This window comes from Uloborus diversus, unplaced genomic scaffold (assembly GCF_026930045.1).
Source record: "Uloborus diversus isolate 005 unplaced genomic scaffold, Udiv.v.3.1 scaffold_1212, whole genome shotgun sequence".
NCBI lineage: Eukaryota > Metazoa > Arthropoda > Arachnida > Araneae > Uloboridae > Uloborus > Uloborus diversus.
In genome coordinates, this window is record NW_026557891.1 from 1 (window position 1) to 15,880 (window position 15,880).

A 15,880-nucleotide genomic window follows, 5' to 3' on the forward strand; every position below is an offset into this window, starting at 1 on the left:
TGTGTAAGTTGACCACTTGCAGTGCACTATTTTAGTGGTCAACTTATAGAGGTTGAATTACATGGTTTAAATCTGATTCTGTGCCTGAAAATAGCGGTCAACTTAAAGGGTGGTCAACTTTACAATTTTTACGGTATATTTGAACCGGTATGAAATGTGCTAATTAGAACCCTTGAAAAGAATTGATCCCCGAAACTACTTAACTGAAACTGAGTCCTCGAATCTTAATAAATATCAATAACAATTCTTCGCAATCTCATTAATTAAGAGAAGATTTGGTTGAAGGTGGTGCTTGAAGTCTCGCTCGTTTGCTAATCGAGTTTACCGTTGTGTGGAGGGAAGCGGGAAAAAATCGATTCTGTCTAGTTGAGCTGCTCTCCGGTTTCTGTGAAAGAAAAGTGGCTGGGCGTCTCGCTAATATAAGGCGCTAAGAAATTTTTGTGCACCAAAAGTATAATTTTCTTCGGTAGTATACAATAAAAAGGGACATTACTGACGATAAAATGAGTTTCGTTTTTGTGATCTTTTGATCTCAAAAATTCTGTTGACTTATTATAATCTTTACTAATAATAAAGCTGAAAGTCTGTCTCTGGATCTCTGTATGTCTGTTACGCGCATAGCGCCCAGACCGTTCGGCCGATTTTCATGAAATTTGGCACAGAATTAGTTCGTAGCATAGGGTTGCGCACCTCGAAGCGATTTTTCGAAAATTCAATTTTGTTCTTTTTCTATTCCAATTTTAAGAACATTTCCCCGAGCAAAATTATCATAAGATGGATGAGTAAATTACGAAGTTATCATAACGTGGAACCGTAACATATGGGAGCAAATGAACATAGCAAATTGGCGAGAAATTCATCATCCATTGTTTGTAAATATACAGGTGAACCAAATGACCTTTTAATTTTTCGCTACGGGCAAAGCCGTGCGGGTACCACTAGTGACTTGTATAAGTGTAGAATCGCAGCTAATACGGCTATTTGCCCGTCTTTTCTAAAGTGTGTTTCTTTCTGCGGAATAACTATTCTTAGGTAAAGGTGTTCATTTTTTTTTTTTTTTTCAAAACAGCACCGTGTATGTGTAAAAAAATGTTGAATGTTTTATACATCAGTATTTGTTTATTACAGAAAATAGCTGAAATGAACTCTTACAAACGGAGAATTGATGTAGTAGTAATTTTTTCTTTAAAGCACAAATTTGCTTGAGTATATTTGGTGTTGAATTTAAATACAAATGCCATTCTTGGCATCGTTTCATACATTATATTACTAAAATAAGCATTGATTTTTTAAGTCCATAAATTCATAAGTGAAAAAGCACTTTTATTAGTGCATTAAGCCTGGGAAAACCCAAAATATATTCAAATTACTGGTAAGATCAGTTGAACAATTCCATCGAACCACTTTTGGTTGGAACATTCCCAGCGTTCTTTCTATTCCAACGAAAACAGGACGTCGCAGCTATGTGTGGTAAGACGTGACGTGTGATTGTCAATGCCGCCTTAAAGATTATCGTCTTAAAAGTAAAATATACCTAGGAATTCGGAAAAATAGAAGTTTGCTGCTTTTGGCTTCCTAACCCGACTTTTTACAGGGGTGATTGTGCTCCGGTATTTTACCGAATTTCCGGTATTTTCTTACGTATTTCCGGTATTTTTACGTCCGAAAATACCGGAATTACGTTCTTTTTTCGTTATGCTTTTATCTCCCTACCTGCGCAATTTTTTTTATTATATAATACTCATCAAATATACCTGCAAGAGCCTTAAGATAAACACCTATCCCTTAAGATGGACAAATGTCAAGATAATTTATAACACCAGCTCAAAAGTAACTTTGTAACCCATTAAAAATTTAACCAAATGTACCCACAATATTTTGACTCAGAACTATTTAATATTACGGCAAAGGTGCACTTAAGTAATAGGGGTCAAAGATTACCCCCACCCCCCCTTCCCCTCGTTCTCGCTTTGAAACTTTCAGGTATTTTTTGATGAACTCACAATCACCCCTGTTTTTAACAATTGTAAAAAAAACCAGGTCATCACAAAAATCTCTGTGGTGAGATAAGTGTCTTCCCCTAAAATGACATGAAAAAGCTGGCTGTTGTCAAATCGAGTGAATCAACTGTTTGAAATTTTCATTCTTCATCTCTAAAAGTGCTTGATTGGCGTGTAATATTTGAATTTAAAATAAAGTTCCTCGTTGTGCATTGCCAGGGTCTTTTTAGGTATCACTTTTGTTTGCAAAACAGACACCTTTCATAAATTTCGCAGTTAAAAAAAAAAAAAAAAAACTCCCCACCCAAGAAGGGGGAAAAAACCGAATCAATAATTTGTAGCATGCATTTTACATAAATAAAATAAAAAGTAACAACGCACAAGAAGGGATCCTGTAACCATACATTTAATTAAAAAAAATAATCGCTACAAGTAGAATTTCAAAGAATTGACTAGCTTCTAAAACTTTTGTAAAAGCAATGCAAAACTTGTGCAAAAGCTACTCCTGTGTTTCATTGCTCCCAGATTTTTTTTTCTTCCAGTCCAAGATCAACTGAAACGTTTCCTCCGCATCGTAGGTAGCGTCCTCCGAAATACTTCTCTAGTTCCGGAAATAAATATATTTCGCATTCCAGGCCTATCTCCCATCTCTCTATCTTGACGGCAATCCTCTGGGAGAAGTTTGGCTCCGTTGCCCACATTCTGCCTTCGTGCGTTTAAATTATGTCTCTTGATCCCTCTTTCTTCTATCTTTGTTTTTTTTCCATTTTGTGTTGCATATAAATGATCCGTCTTATTTTATTGTGTTGGATGAACTTCTGAGTAGTTTCAGTATTTTTGGGAACAGAAAACTAATTTGCATCCCCTCCCCCCTCTATCTCTTCTTCTTCATTTTGCATTTGTAAGTTTTTGCCTTGGAAATCGGGTTTTCTATGAAATTTATTTTGGCTAAATTAAAATGACCTTAGTACTAGAAAAAAATATATTAATTATAAGCACATACATAACACAGAAATGAAAAAGTTCTGTGACCGAAAAATTCATTCTATAAATTAAACCGAAAGTGTCAATTTGCAAAGAACTAAATTCAAAATTTATGATTACTTGATTAATCAATGTATCTTCTCATGGTTAATACGTGTATAAAAATTGTGGAAACCTAAATTTGGTCTTGCACATTTTTTGTTTGTCAAATACTGTGCTCAATTGTGCTTCATCTACAAATAGTTTTTACAATACCTGCTTAGGCAAGATGAAAGTTGGTTCGAAAGGGACTAATGTGAATAAATGGAACAAGTTTCGTACTGTTTTTAGCTATCTCTGTAAATTTTTGCAGATTTATAACACTTTCGTGAGTAGTTGCATGAAAATATATTTCATAATTCATTATTTCATAATTTATGAAACTAGGTTTTTATGGGGAAAACTTAAGTTAGGGATTATTTTTAAAGACTGGTTTAGACTATTTTCATATTTATGATAATAATCTTTACTAATAATAAAGCTGAAAGTCTCTATGTCTGGATCTCTGTGACGCGCATAGCGCCTAGACCGTTCAGCCGATTTTCATAAAATTTGGCACAAAGTTAGTTTGTAACATGGGGGTGTGCACCTCGAAGCGATTTTTTCGAAAATTCGATGTGGTTCTTTTTCTATTAAAATTTTAAGAACAAAACTATCATAAGATGGACGAGTAAATTACGAAATTATCATAACGTGGAAACGTAACATGGACACAAGCCAATTGGCGAGATACGAAATTATCATAACGTGGAACCGTAACATGGGTACAAGCCAATTGGTGAGAAAATTCACCATACATTATTTGTAAATATACAGGCGAACCAAAAGAGCTTTTAATTTTTCTATTACGGGCAAAGCCATGCGGGTACCACTAGTATGCTATAAATGAATACAATCTACTCATGTATTGATGTTAGTTTTGCTCTTTATCTTTTAAATTTTCCACTTTCACATTTAAAGAAATTTATGACTCCATGGGGATAATATGGGCAAATTGTTGGGGAGGTAATACAGACGTGTTCACTATTAATAATAATCAAAAATGATATTTCTGCAATAAACCCATTTTAGCTGTAAAAACTAGGTTGTGGGAGCATATAAAAAAAGCTAGAGAAGGCAGCCACTCTGACATTGAAATTGATGAATTAGAAAATTAAAAAGTAGAAATGTGTGAGAATTGTGGAAAAACATGTATCAAAGCTCGAGGAAGGATATTTTGTATTAGCTCTATTTTTTTTTCAAATTTTTAAAAAAATGTTGTGGATTAAAAATTTCATGGATTGGGATCATTAATTTGTTCTTTTTATGAATCGTGCGCTTAAAAACGTGTAGCCTGTTAGTTAAAATCTTACTTTGTACTAGATTTTTTGAATACTATTTGTTAATTTACGACATTTCGTAACTCTATCATAAAATTTTCTCGACATGTAATTTGCCATTCTAAAAATGCAGTTTGAAAACTTTGTTCATGGTAAACTAAATAATTGCTCGTAGTAAGTGCGAAAAATGATGTTATTGTAAAAAAAGGGGAAAAAGGCTTAAAATTCCCAGTTCTTGTTTGTAAAATTATGTTTATTGTTTGTTCTGTTAATGTATACCGAGTCTTATTCTCAGTACCACCGCATTCATTTTTCTTCGGTAAATCTGAAAGGTCTAACATACTTTCTCGTTAAAATCAATTGCTCGTAGAAACGGGTTTAGAAAACGTAAATTAAAATTTCGTTTACAATTTATTTTTTGTTATTCATATCGAAAAGCATTAAATTTATTTTGTATGTGCCTTTTTCCTGTGTTTCATTTGACTGCCATCTGATGAAACACGAACATCGTCATTTGCTCCTTTTGCTTAACTTGTGATAATAATAACGTGCAAATTTAGTTCTACTAATAACAAGATTGTACTAGTTACATAATGTTCGTGCTTGCTAAATTGGGGTTTCGCTCATAATCAGATTGATGTGTTTCAGATATTTGCCTTAAAAACTATCTTTGGTTGTCAAATTACTCGATTCAATAGGGCTCTCGTTAAAATTGAGCTTGTGAACAAACGTTCGACGATCGTTATAGGGGCATTCCAAGGTATTTTTGACATTTATGTAGAGTCCGTAACGTGACCTTTTTTGCCTTAACTTTTTAATTTACTGTTTGATTAGCATATTATTTTATTTTGATGTTTTCCACAACACACACCAGCTCAAATTAAAATAATTTGCAAATCATGCGGTAAATTAAGAAGTTATGGAAAAAAAATTTCACGTTACGGACCCTACATAATGTCAAAAATACCGTGGAATGCCCCTATATCGAGCTTGGACCTGTAATTTTATTTCTTTCTTTGCACGACGCTTTAACGCAGAAGTTCCATTTCTTTTAATCTTATAAGATCGTTAGCTACAGCTTTAAAGTACCCTATCAATTCACTCATTTTATGCTACCACGATTTATAGAATTCCCATTTTTCAAGAGAAATGACGATAGTTTTTCTTTACTTACAGAAATCTAACGAATGGTAAGAACTTTTCAAGAGGTTAAAAACCTAAGCATTGTCTTATGGATCCCCCTCCCCCCCCCATACTTGCAACGAGTTTCAAGATTTTCAGTATTATTGTCACGATACTTTCACTTTACAGTTATAGCGGTTCTCTTTTACAAAACATCAGAATCATCGTCCTATTTACGACCAGAATTTCAAAATAATTCTCCATTACTGTTTCCGAATTATTTTCCTCAAAGTGTGCATGAAGCAATCAGTGGTTATGCAGCATCGCCATGGTGATCGGGGAAAAGAAAAAAACGCTACATTTGGATTTCGTTTTGTGCACAAAAAATGGCCTTGGCATTGGCCACGTAAGTGACTTTATTTCTATTCCCATTGTATTCAAACATGCAAAGAAAAGGTCTGCCTCGTCTCTGACGTTTTCTTTGAGTATCGCTTACGCCGCTTTAGCACAATAGCACGACTGCTAACATCGGTATTTTATGGCCCTCTTAAAAAGATACCTCTTCCCATTGTACTAAAAACAAAACATTGAAATGATAGCTGAGATATGATGAAAAAAATATTTGAGGGAATCTTGCAGGCGTGTTGGCCAGCATGCCAGTACCACGATACGTTTCTGATGTTCAATTCCTTAGTGGATCCCGCTACGAGTACTGTGAATATAGAATTGTAAGCTTCGTTTGTGATGTGTGTGGCTGTGACAAACCTTGTGTCTTTTCTCGTTGTGGCAAACCGTGCATTTTCCACCGTTGTGGCAAACCTTGCATTGTCCATCGTTGTGGCAAGCCTTACATTTTCCACAACCAATTATTACGAAAGTATCATAGTGAAAACTGTGAAAGTACAGTTGCGGCCCTTATTTCTGATATGCGTGCTGGTTGCTGCTTCGCCCCATTGCACAGATTTCATGGACAAGCGTGGATATGGCCGAGATCATGTGTCCGGTTTTTTACCAAGCGCACCACAGACCTAGATGGTAAGTAGTGTTGCCAAAGGCAGCAAGCTGGTTTTTTTTGAAGGATATTTGAAAAATTCAGTGAGATTCCCCAAACAATTTGTCTTTGTTTGCGCCCCTCTAGAAGATACTATTTTTAACTGTAAACAAAATCCTCAAATTTTATGGAAAAGTATCCGTGTTGCTAGAATTTTTTACCATAAATCCTATGCAAATCCGAAGGCCCCTCATGAGCGAGAGCCGCCCGCAAAAAAGAAAACAGTATCCCTGTTATCAACACTCCCCCTTTAAATTTAGTGGCGCAGTCTGCACCCCGTTCCCCATTTTGGCCCCCCCCCTGCCGTTTGACACTGTTGATAGTCTGTTTTGCCTTGTGCTATATCCTCAATAATCCTGTGAGACTTTCTTCGTTCTGCAAGGACTCCAGTTGACTAGTATTTAACTCAAAATTTTCCTGAATTTTTAACTATGTACTTCATCTGTCTTGAAAAATAGTTCATAACAAAAATTTTTTCTTCGTTTTTTTCTATGAGTAATAGAGAAAATCATCTCTTTTTTGTCCTAGTAAAAAATTGTTCTTCTAAGGTGAAATTTGGAATTCATATTTTGTTTTATTGTGATTAAAGAGGATGTTATTATTTCCTGATAGTTATAGTTGTAAATGAACACGGCTGAGCATGAGAATCTATCTTTATGTGGAAAGCATGGGGAACAATGTTTATTGATCTGTTTAAAATGAAATCGTGACGTTTTGAATTTGAATGTCGAGTTTTCCGAGTTACCATTCCAGTCGTTTTTATATCTCACTGGTTCAGGGTTGACCTGACGTGCATGTCAATTACATTATCTTGCGTTTGGGTGGCCTCTAAATTTTTTATGTTCTTCGTTCTCAGTGTTTCTATTTTAGCTTTTTTTTTTTTTTACAGAGATATCACTTACGCTTTGAACACCGAAAAGGCAGTTTTCCAGTCGAACAGTTTTTTCCTTCCTCTTTTTGATGTGGTCCTCTGTTTTGCATCGCTACTCGAACTAGCTGAGGGGTGTTTATAAGCTGCGACCTTGAGACCACGCTCGGCCTTCTTGAGTTTTCTTCATCCAGCCATTTTCAACTGCATAAAAAAAATTTCTTTACGCCCAATGCACGATCTCATAATCGGCTTGACCTCCTGTTTTTCGGTATAATTGTGATTATGGTGCATCATTATTATTATTAGAAGTGTATGATACAGAAAAGTATTTACCTACATGTACGGGGTGAGTACAAATGATGGGCTAGACTTCAAAAAATCATACATTCGAAACTATTTACACATATATTGTGAAAAGTGATGCATGAATTTAAAGAGAAGTATACCAAGTTTTTTCCCGATAAAATTCAGTAACACAAATGTGTAGTGAATGAACACACTGAAATATATACTCAATGTTGGAGCCTTTTGTTACTCGACAACATCCAATCTAATCCAGTTCGTTCAGCACATTTTAGAGTACTCACTATCAATGGTTCGCTATGCTGTATAAATGTGTTTTTGAAGTTTTCGTAATGTTTTCGACACAGGGGTTGCTAAACAGTGTGTTTGACGTAACCCCATGAAAAGAAACTCCATGGCGTGTGGAACAAAACTTGATTACGGATTAGCCGTTTGTCGTGTAACAAAAGGCTCACAGAACGATCATCAATAATCGAAAAAAAAAGACGATATGTTTCTCTTTATCAGAGCTGCGGAGCCAGGAGGGAAAATAACCGACTCCGAGAGTTTTAGAGACTCCGACTCCTTGACCCAAAAATCAGCCCGACCCCGACTTCGATTCCGAAAGTACTGGCAGAGTTGCGAACTTTGAGGGAAGATAACCGACTCCGACACTTGGAATTTCAAACCTTCATCTCCCGAATCCGACTCCTTTACCCTGAAATTAGTCCGTCTCCACAATTCCGACTTCGTAGCCCTGCTTTTTACATTCATGTATCACTGATCGTAATGTGTGCAGTAGTTTCGAAAATATGATTTTTCGAAAGCGAGTTCATCGTTTGTGATCACCGTGCATGTAGCAGTTTTTAATTCTGCCTCTTCAAAAGTAACAGTGAATGCAGAACTCTACCCGTTAATCTCAAAATCTATCATGGTTGCCGTTTCGCAATTAAAATCTAAATGCCAACGTAACAATGCAAAATCTCTAACCATAGTCATTTGATAAAACTCCCTCCCATTGCGTTCATGCCCTGAGCCACATTTTCGATTAACTTCAATTTGTATTACCTATTGTGCGAACTGCCGACTGCGAAGTGTTACCTACATACGGAACTCTTTGCTCGTTGAAAATTAGTACCTATGTGTTTGTTGTAAAAACTCGTGCATTTAAGGGTTTAGATTCTGCTAGTGCTGCCTTTTGCTCAACTGCCAAATTCAATGTGGCATTTCAGTTAGAGGGATCAATTGTCTCTCTCCTGGTTTTGAAAAAATTGATATTTTTCATTTTAGTGAGCGTAGTTTTTGTTGTTTTCCGATAAAAATTGCATGAGTGTACACCATTTGCCCCCCCCCCCAGAAATATTTGGAATGACGAACCTGACTTCATTGCCAAAAAGCTCCTTCAGGTAATCCTGCGTCTTTGCAAGCTAACGAGAATTGGGCTCCTAAACGTTTGTTATGAAGAGCTCTTCATATTGTGAAAGATTTTTGGAAGTGTAAGGATCCGTTTCGTATTTTATCCTTTGTACTGGAGAGGTTTCTTTCGCTCAGTTTTTCACTTCTCAGTTGTAAAAGAAGCGTAGGAATATGTTGATTCCGGTTAATTACTCATAAACCTTAATGTTCCTTCAGAAGGGACAAAGGAGTATAAATAAAGGGTCAATAACGATTCCGATTAAATTAATTACAAGAAGTCGAAAACATTGTATTCTTCCACGCAAGTTAAAGTTTGGGGAAATGAAAAACTTGAAATCCATTTTTTAATCGTCAAGAATCTCTTTTGCATTTTTTTTTCGAACTGCTAAAACAAACTTACCTAAAAGGTCAGTGCAAAAAATGAATAAAGAAAGAAAAGGAGAGAGAGAGAGACGAGGGGGAGGTTGAAGGACATTTTACTTTAGTCATATAAAAAGCTTTCATAAAGCCATCAGTACTTTTAGTATTCAAACAAAATTTGTAAGTGCTCAGATTTGTTATGTCATTTTCACATAACTGTATATCGGCTGAAATATTTTGTCATTTCAATGTTAATTTATCCATTTTTCATTTTCTTTTCACTGAATCAATCGCATTCATCACATATAAAATTCACTAAAAAATCGTAACCCTGGTTAAAAACGTTTGGACAAAATATGCTTTTGCCAAATACAGATTTTCCATATTTTATGCAGTAAGTTATGACGTATTCGTCATTTTTATTATTTTTAACATGTATGTATGTATCTTGTAACGGAATCTTGCAGCTCAAATTTCGCCCACTTCCTGCGATCGGATTCTTTTGAAATTTGGCACGCGACCTCAGACCCGATGACAATGCAATATTCTATAATCAAATTAATTAATTAACTCTTTTAATTGCTATTTTCCTCCAATTTTAATCAATATTTTGGCATGAATCCAACAATGTGAAAAAGGAAAAATTAAGAAAAAATACATTAAAAATGCTCGCAAAAATTATTTAAAAATATCTACAAAAAACTTTTAATTTTTCTGCATCAGACAAAATTTGTTCCAATGTTCCAAGGTAATTAGAACATGAAACATAATTGTTTTTAACTAATTTCATGCCAAAATTTAAAAATTTAGGTGAGCCTTCAACTGGAAATTCATTGCTGATCAGACCAGTATTGAACAAAACTTTTATTCAAATGCATCTCAATTTTTCAAAATAATATAAATATGATTTCTGCAAACATACATCGATGACTCACAGTACCTTCCCATCGAGGTGCCCTTGTCTTACCTTTAAGATATTACCTCGTACTCGTTTTATAAATAATTTCGGAGCCTGATAATTCTCCAACATAAGTCTAAAAAACAAAAATAAAATAATAGTTTAAAAAACTAAAAAAACACGCTTTCGTAGCAAAATGAACTAAAAAGTGAAAAATAATCTTGGATGATAGTAGTTGACCAATCACTTAATTTTAATGTAATACAAAAAAGCGTGGGGGGGGGGGGGGGCTTCTTATCAGTTGTCTTGAATTTCTTCCATTTGTTGTCCAAGCAAAAATGTAAATAGACAGCACCCAATGCTTTTTTGTATTACATTAAACTTTAGTGATTGGTCAACTACTATCATCCAAAGATTATTTTTCACTTTTTAGTTCATTTTGCTACGAAAGCATGTTTTTTTAGTTTTTTAAACTATTATTTTTTGTTTCGTTTTGCACTCCTAATGTAATCTTAAATACACTAAAACTTAACTTAAAAAGTGTGCTATGTCCTGAAATGATAGGAATTTATGTTTAGATTATTGCAATAAAGAGGTTTTGTGTAGATAACCATAAAGTTTCATAACATAAGGTATACTCTTCTCCAGCACCTCCCCTTTTCTAACATAGTCAAACTCATCACTTTTAATTTCTGCCTTACATATTCAAGGGCAGTGAAGATATATGGTTCTTATATCTAATTAAGATGGCAGCAAAAAAGCTCTTCGTTTATGTTTCTTCCTCATGCAAATGCTTCTCTTGGTAAATTTACGATCTTTTCCTGCCCGTTTTTGGTTTTGACTGCTCATAACATCTCAATTAACGAAGGGGAAAAAAAAGCTTTGAAGCTGATTATGTTTTTAGATGGACGTTTATGGCCTACATTGTTTTTATTCCATGAACTGCCTTTTTTACGTGAAATATTCATTCGTACATTAAAATCTTTATGCATTCCTGTGAAAATCAGATTCATTTTGTGAAACTGATATTAATTCTGAGGAATTTCGACTTTTCTTTCTTTGTGAGAAAATTTGATGAACTTTTTTACAAAACATTAGTTCTGTATTATAAAATTTATTGTAGAAACAACATAATAAAAGATTTGGGGAGGGGGGGGGGGGGTTCATTTTAAGGTATTCGTTTCCAAAAAAAAAAAAAATGTTCTTTTTTTTAGATTTCAAATTACAAAACTTTTTGAGAAGAATCCGCCGCTAGTAAACGAGAAGATCTTCAAGTGCTCTCAAGTTTAAACCATCAGCAGACATGCAATGGAGATATCACAGGGTTGCTTCCCAGTCGTCAAATTTTTTCCTTGATTATCACGTGACATTTCCCGTCGTGTCGCCAAGTTTCAATGCAAGAAGATTGCTGTTAATTGTTCTTTTTTTTTTTTTTTTTTTGAAAAATGTTTTATATAACTCAAGTTGACAAAAATTAACCAACAGTAACCAAAGGTTGAATCACCGCGCCAAAGAGAATGCAAAAACATACACGTGACAATGATGAAAGTGACAGCTCTTTGCGGAACTTTTCTCGCTTTCCAAGAGGAGATTTACTCTCTCTACTAGATCACTTCTTCTAAGGCATAGACGCGTTTCGTATGGTTTATCCCTGTCGTGTACTCGAACTTAAGAGCGATTAAAACACCAGAAAGAATGGAAGGCGTCATCGTCCCCCGGCGTGAAATGAATTCGGGGATTCCGTCCTCGTAGGATAAAGGCAACAACCCGACGCGTCTCCGCTTCGATGATGCTCTTGAGCACCCACCTATTAACCTTCATCGTCGTATAGCTCGCGTATAAAACACAAGGATCAGAGAGGATTGCAAACAAGAGAATGGTGTGAAATCGTTTTCTGTAAAAAAAATAAAAAAAAGTTAAAGTGGAACGTTCCGAAGTAAAAGTGCTAGTAGTACCGCTATTATTTTGCAATTGTCATCTTCAGATGTTTTATTGCGTTTTTGATGTTTTCATTACTTTAGCCAGTGGTTCTCAAGCCACGTTGTGTTTCAATACATATGCGTACTCCCAACAAAAATACTTAAGCTTTATTAAAAACCGTTGTCTTTGTCAACCTATTAGACAGTTAAATTTTAATTAGGAAAAATTGATTTTTCATTTTAATGAACATTTCATTTTAAATTTATATTTCTAATGATAAATTTTGTATTTAAGAGATGCGACACATGAAATTAAAAATAATTAAAGAAGCCTCAGAAAATAATTGGTGACACGGTGGGTTTGTTTTTGTTCTTCAGCTTGATCAAATACTGCTATAAATCATCCTGAACATTAAGCTTGCTTCTATGTTTGTTATCCAAGTAAGTTTCATTTGAAAACTCTTTTTTCGTACAACTTAGTTGGTAATCCCGTCAGCAATGTCTGCTAGCTCTTTGTTTTAATTTTTAAATACCAGTCAAGTTATTTAAGAAAAAACATTGAAGTGTTCCAGTTCTTTAATTTCAACGTAGGATCTTATGATATTACTCAAACATTTTTCATAACTGAATTCTAACATGTATTTCCGGTAGCAGATTTTTTTTTTCTCAGTTTTCTGCGACGCAGATGAAAATCTCAAAAAACAGTCTGTAAATCAAACCAGCATTAGATTAGTCATAGCAGTTATTGTAAAACATCACCATGGAATGATTGAAAATAAAATGCTAAATTTAAAAATTACTCTCAAAAGGTAGGTTAAAAAGCTTCAAAATAAAACGGAAAACTGGGTTGCAGGTGGTTGCCGGAGCAAGTGTGTTTAATTTTTCTGCCGCTAGAGACTTGGCAGTTTTAATATCAGATATGCTAGGTCTCAGTGCTAATTTATTTCAAATATGTGAAGTCTTAACAATTAAACTTGTAGTGCCTTACCTAATTACACGTCACACCGTGGTTCCTCGATACATCACATCCAATAAATTGTATGTGTTGTAATCTGGTGAGAGAAATTAAATTCAGAAAGTGGGAATGATATAGGTTTTATGTGTATAGTAAAGAGAGAGAGAGAGAGAGATAAATCTCTCGTCATAAAGTGTCTAAATGCTTTTGGTTATCAATAACGTTGATTTTGAAAGTAAAATGAGTAATTTAAACATTTAACTGTCATATCAATCAGGTAGAAAAAGAATGGCTGATGTGATGTCAAGCTGTGTGTGTTGGCAATAGGTTTTCCTTATGAAAGCTCACTTAGCTAGTTTGTGACGACATTGCATAACGAATCGGATGAGTAGCATTGAAGCGATTGAATCCCTGATTATGTATCGAGCTGTGAAATGAATGGTGGCACACTTCTCTTCGTTGGCAGATGGCGCGATTATTCATTGCATATAACACAGATGCAAATGTCACGAATTGAAGACTTTCATGAAAGTTTTACTCGTGAAGGGTAAACAACAGGTCAACGCGTGCGAGTTGAGTGTGCACGATGCCCACAAGCAGTTGCTATTTTTCGAGTCTTTTTTTCTTTTGTGAGGAATTTAATTGTTACCTATTATTTCAATAAGCAGTAACTGTCGGAGGCCGTGATTGATTCCTTTGCTGGTCTTTCAAATTTGATTTTTAACATTGCGTGAAAATTTCTGCGAGTTCCAATGTGTTAGTCGCCTTTTTATCCCTAGCCAATGGCATTTAGGTTCTTTAATGATTTTTCAGGATATCGTTGGACATCTTAAGTATTTTTGGCTACATCGGTACATACAGTACCCGCCGCTAATAAAATCACTGGATTATAAAATCAGCCGCTTTTTAAAATCAAATCTGGAAGAACAGAATCATTGCAATACCAAAACATGTTAAAACCATCTTTTAATAAAATCACTATCGCCGTTTTATAAAATCAAACTTTTGAACATCATACGTAAGAATTTTTTAAAGAAGCACCAAGAAGTGAAGGAATCGGTCTCAGAAGATGAGGAAATCTCAGAGTCAAATTTGCCTATTCATTTCAATAGATGTCAGAAAAGCGCTTGATAAAGTACGATGCACTTTAGAACAAAGAGGAAAATATGTTGAATGTTACAAAACACTTTGTAAACTCTCAAACGATATTGAATCTTGGCTCTCCCAATTCTGCTAAGCAAACAACAATACACCTACATTTTAAGATCCTTGTGCAAATAATTATTTAAAAAAATGCGCCTCATGTTTAGTTAAAATGATAACTGCCTTTTGAAATACTTAAAACAGAAATAAATGAAGTAATTCTCCATTCCATTTTTAGAGTATTTAAACTCCAAAACCTTTCATTTTTTTGAATGTCGGATAATAAAATCAGCCGCTTTATAAAATCAAATATACCCCGAACGAATGTGATTTTAATAAGCGGCGGGCACTGTATTTGTGATGAAATCAATAGATATTATTAGTACACTGAACTCACCACTTGATCTGATTTTTTTTGAGGTCACAAGGATATATTTTGTTTCACATCGTCAACAAATTTTTTCAGTGGAACACTGCATTGTTGCCCAGTTTTTACCGTTTTTTCTTCCGGAATTTCTGCAACAATTAGACAGATATTCTGAGCTGCACGAACTAATGCTTCAAATAATGAAACCACTTAAGTCTTACAGCATCAGTGGAAACTCCACCACTGCATTAGCAAATTAACATTCAATATCAATTGAATATACCACATTAAATATTTTCGATGACCTGAATAGAAAATTTCTGAAACGGTCCGAGATTTCGTGTTGTAAAATATGGTCACCACATTTAGATACCACTTTTTCGTGTAAACGGAAATCGGATTTAAAAAGAATTTCAATTCTCGAACTATCAAAGTATCCAAAGGGTGTTCACTTTTTTGTATTTACCTTCCTGATCCGTGTGAAAAATCTTTTTCAACCATGCAGATAACCGAAAATCAAACAGAAAAATCAAATTCATGTCAGCACAGCGTTTTGCCATTCTAGACTGGCTTAGTCACGCGCATCAAACCATCCACTTGAAACGAAAGTTAAAAGGCAACTGCTGCTGAACAGAAAGTGTAAATATCGAATAAAAATGTAATAAATTAGCTATCTATTGCCCTGAATGTGACTTCTATAATTATTGACATTTTAGCTCTCGGAATTGGATGTGTTTTCTTATTTCGAATGCGACGAAAAGTTTTTTTTCCTTTGAAAGGTACAAATATATGCTCATTATTTTTCCAATATTAAACCAAATATTTTTTGAAACGTCGTTCTCTCTCCCTAAAACCACATCACTATATTTATTCATTTTTTTAAATGTGTGTGTTTATTTCAATTGTGTTCAACGAGCCTTTTATTCTTTCATTTGCATGAAAAAATAACCAAACATCTGCTCTGAATTTTTGAGTAGCTTCTATTTCTAAGATTTAAATATTTACAAGAACAGAAACTTAATGGAATATGTAGATATGTGACACATACGGCTAGAGAGGTTAAGATTTTCACTTAACTAGGTCAATTAGCAACAATCTTTGGTTTTTCCACACTTTAAACCTTCTTAACACGTTCACTTTAACACATTAAGGAG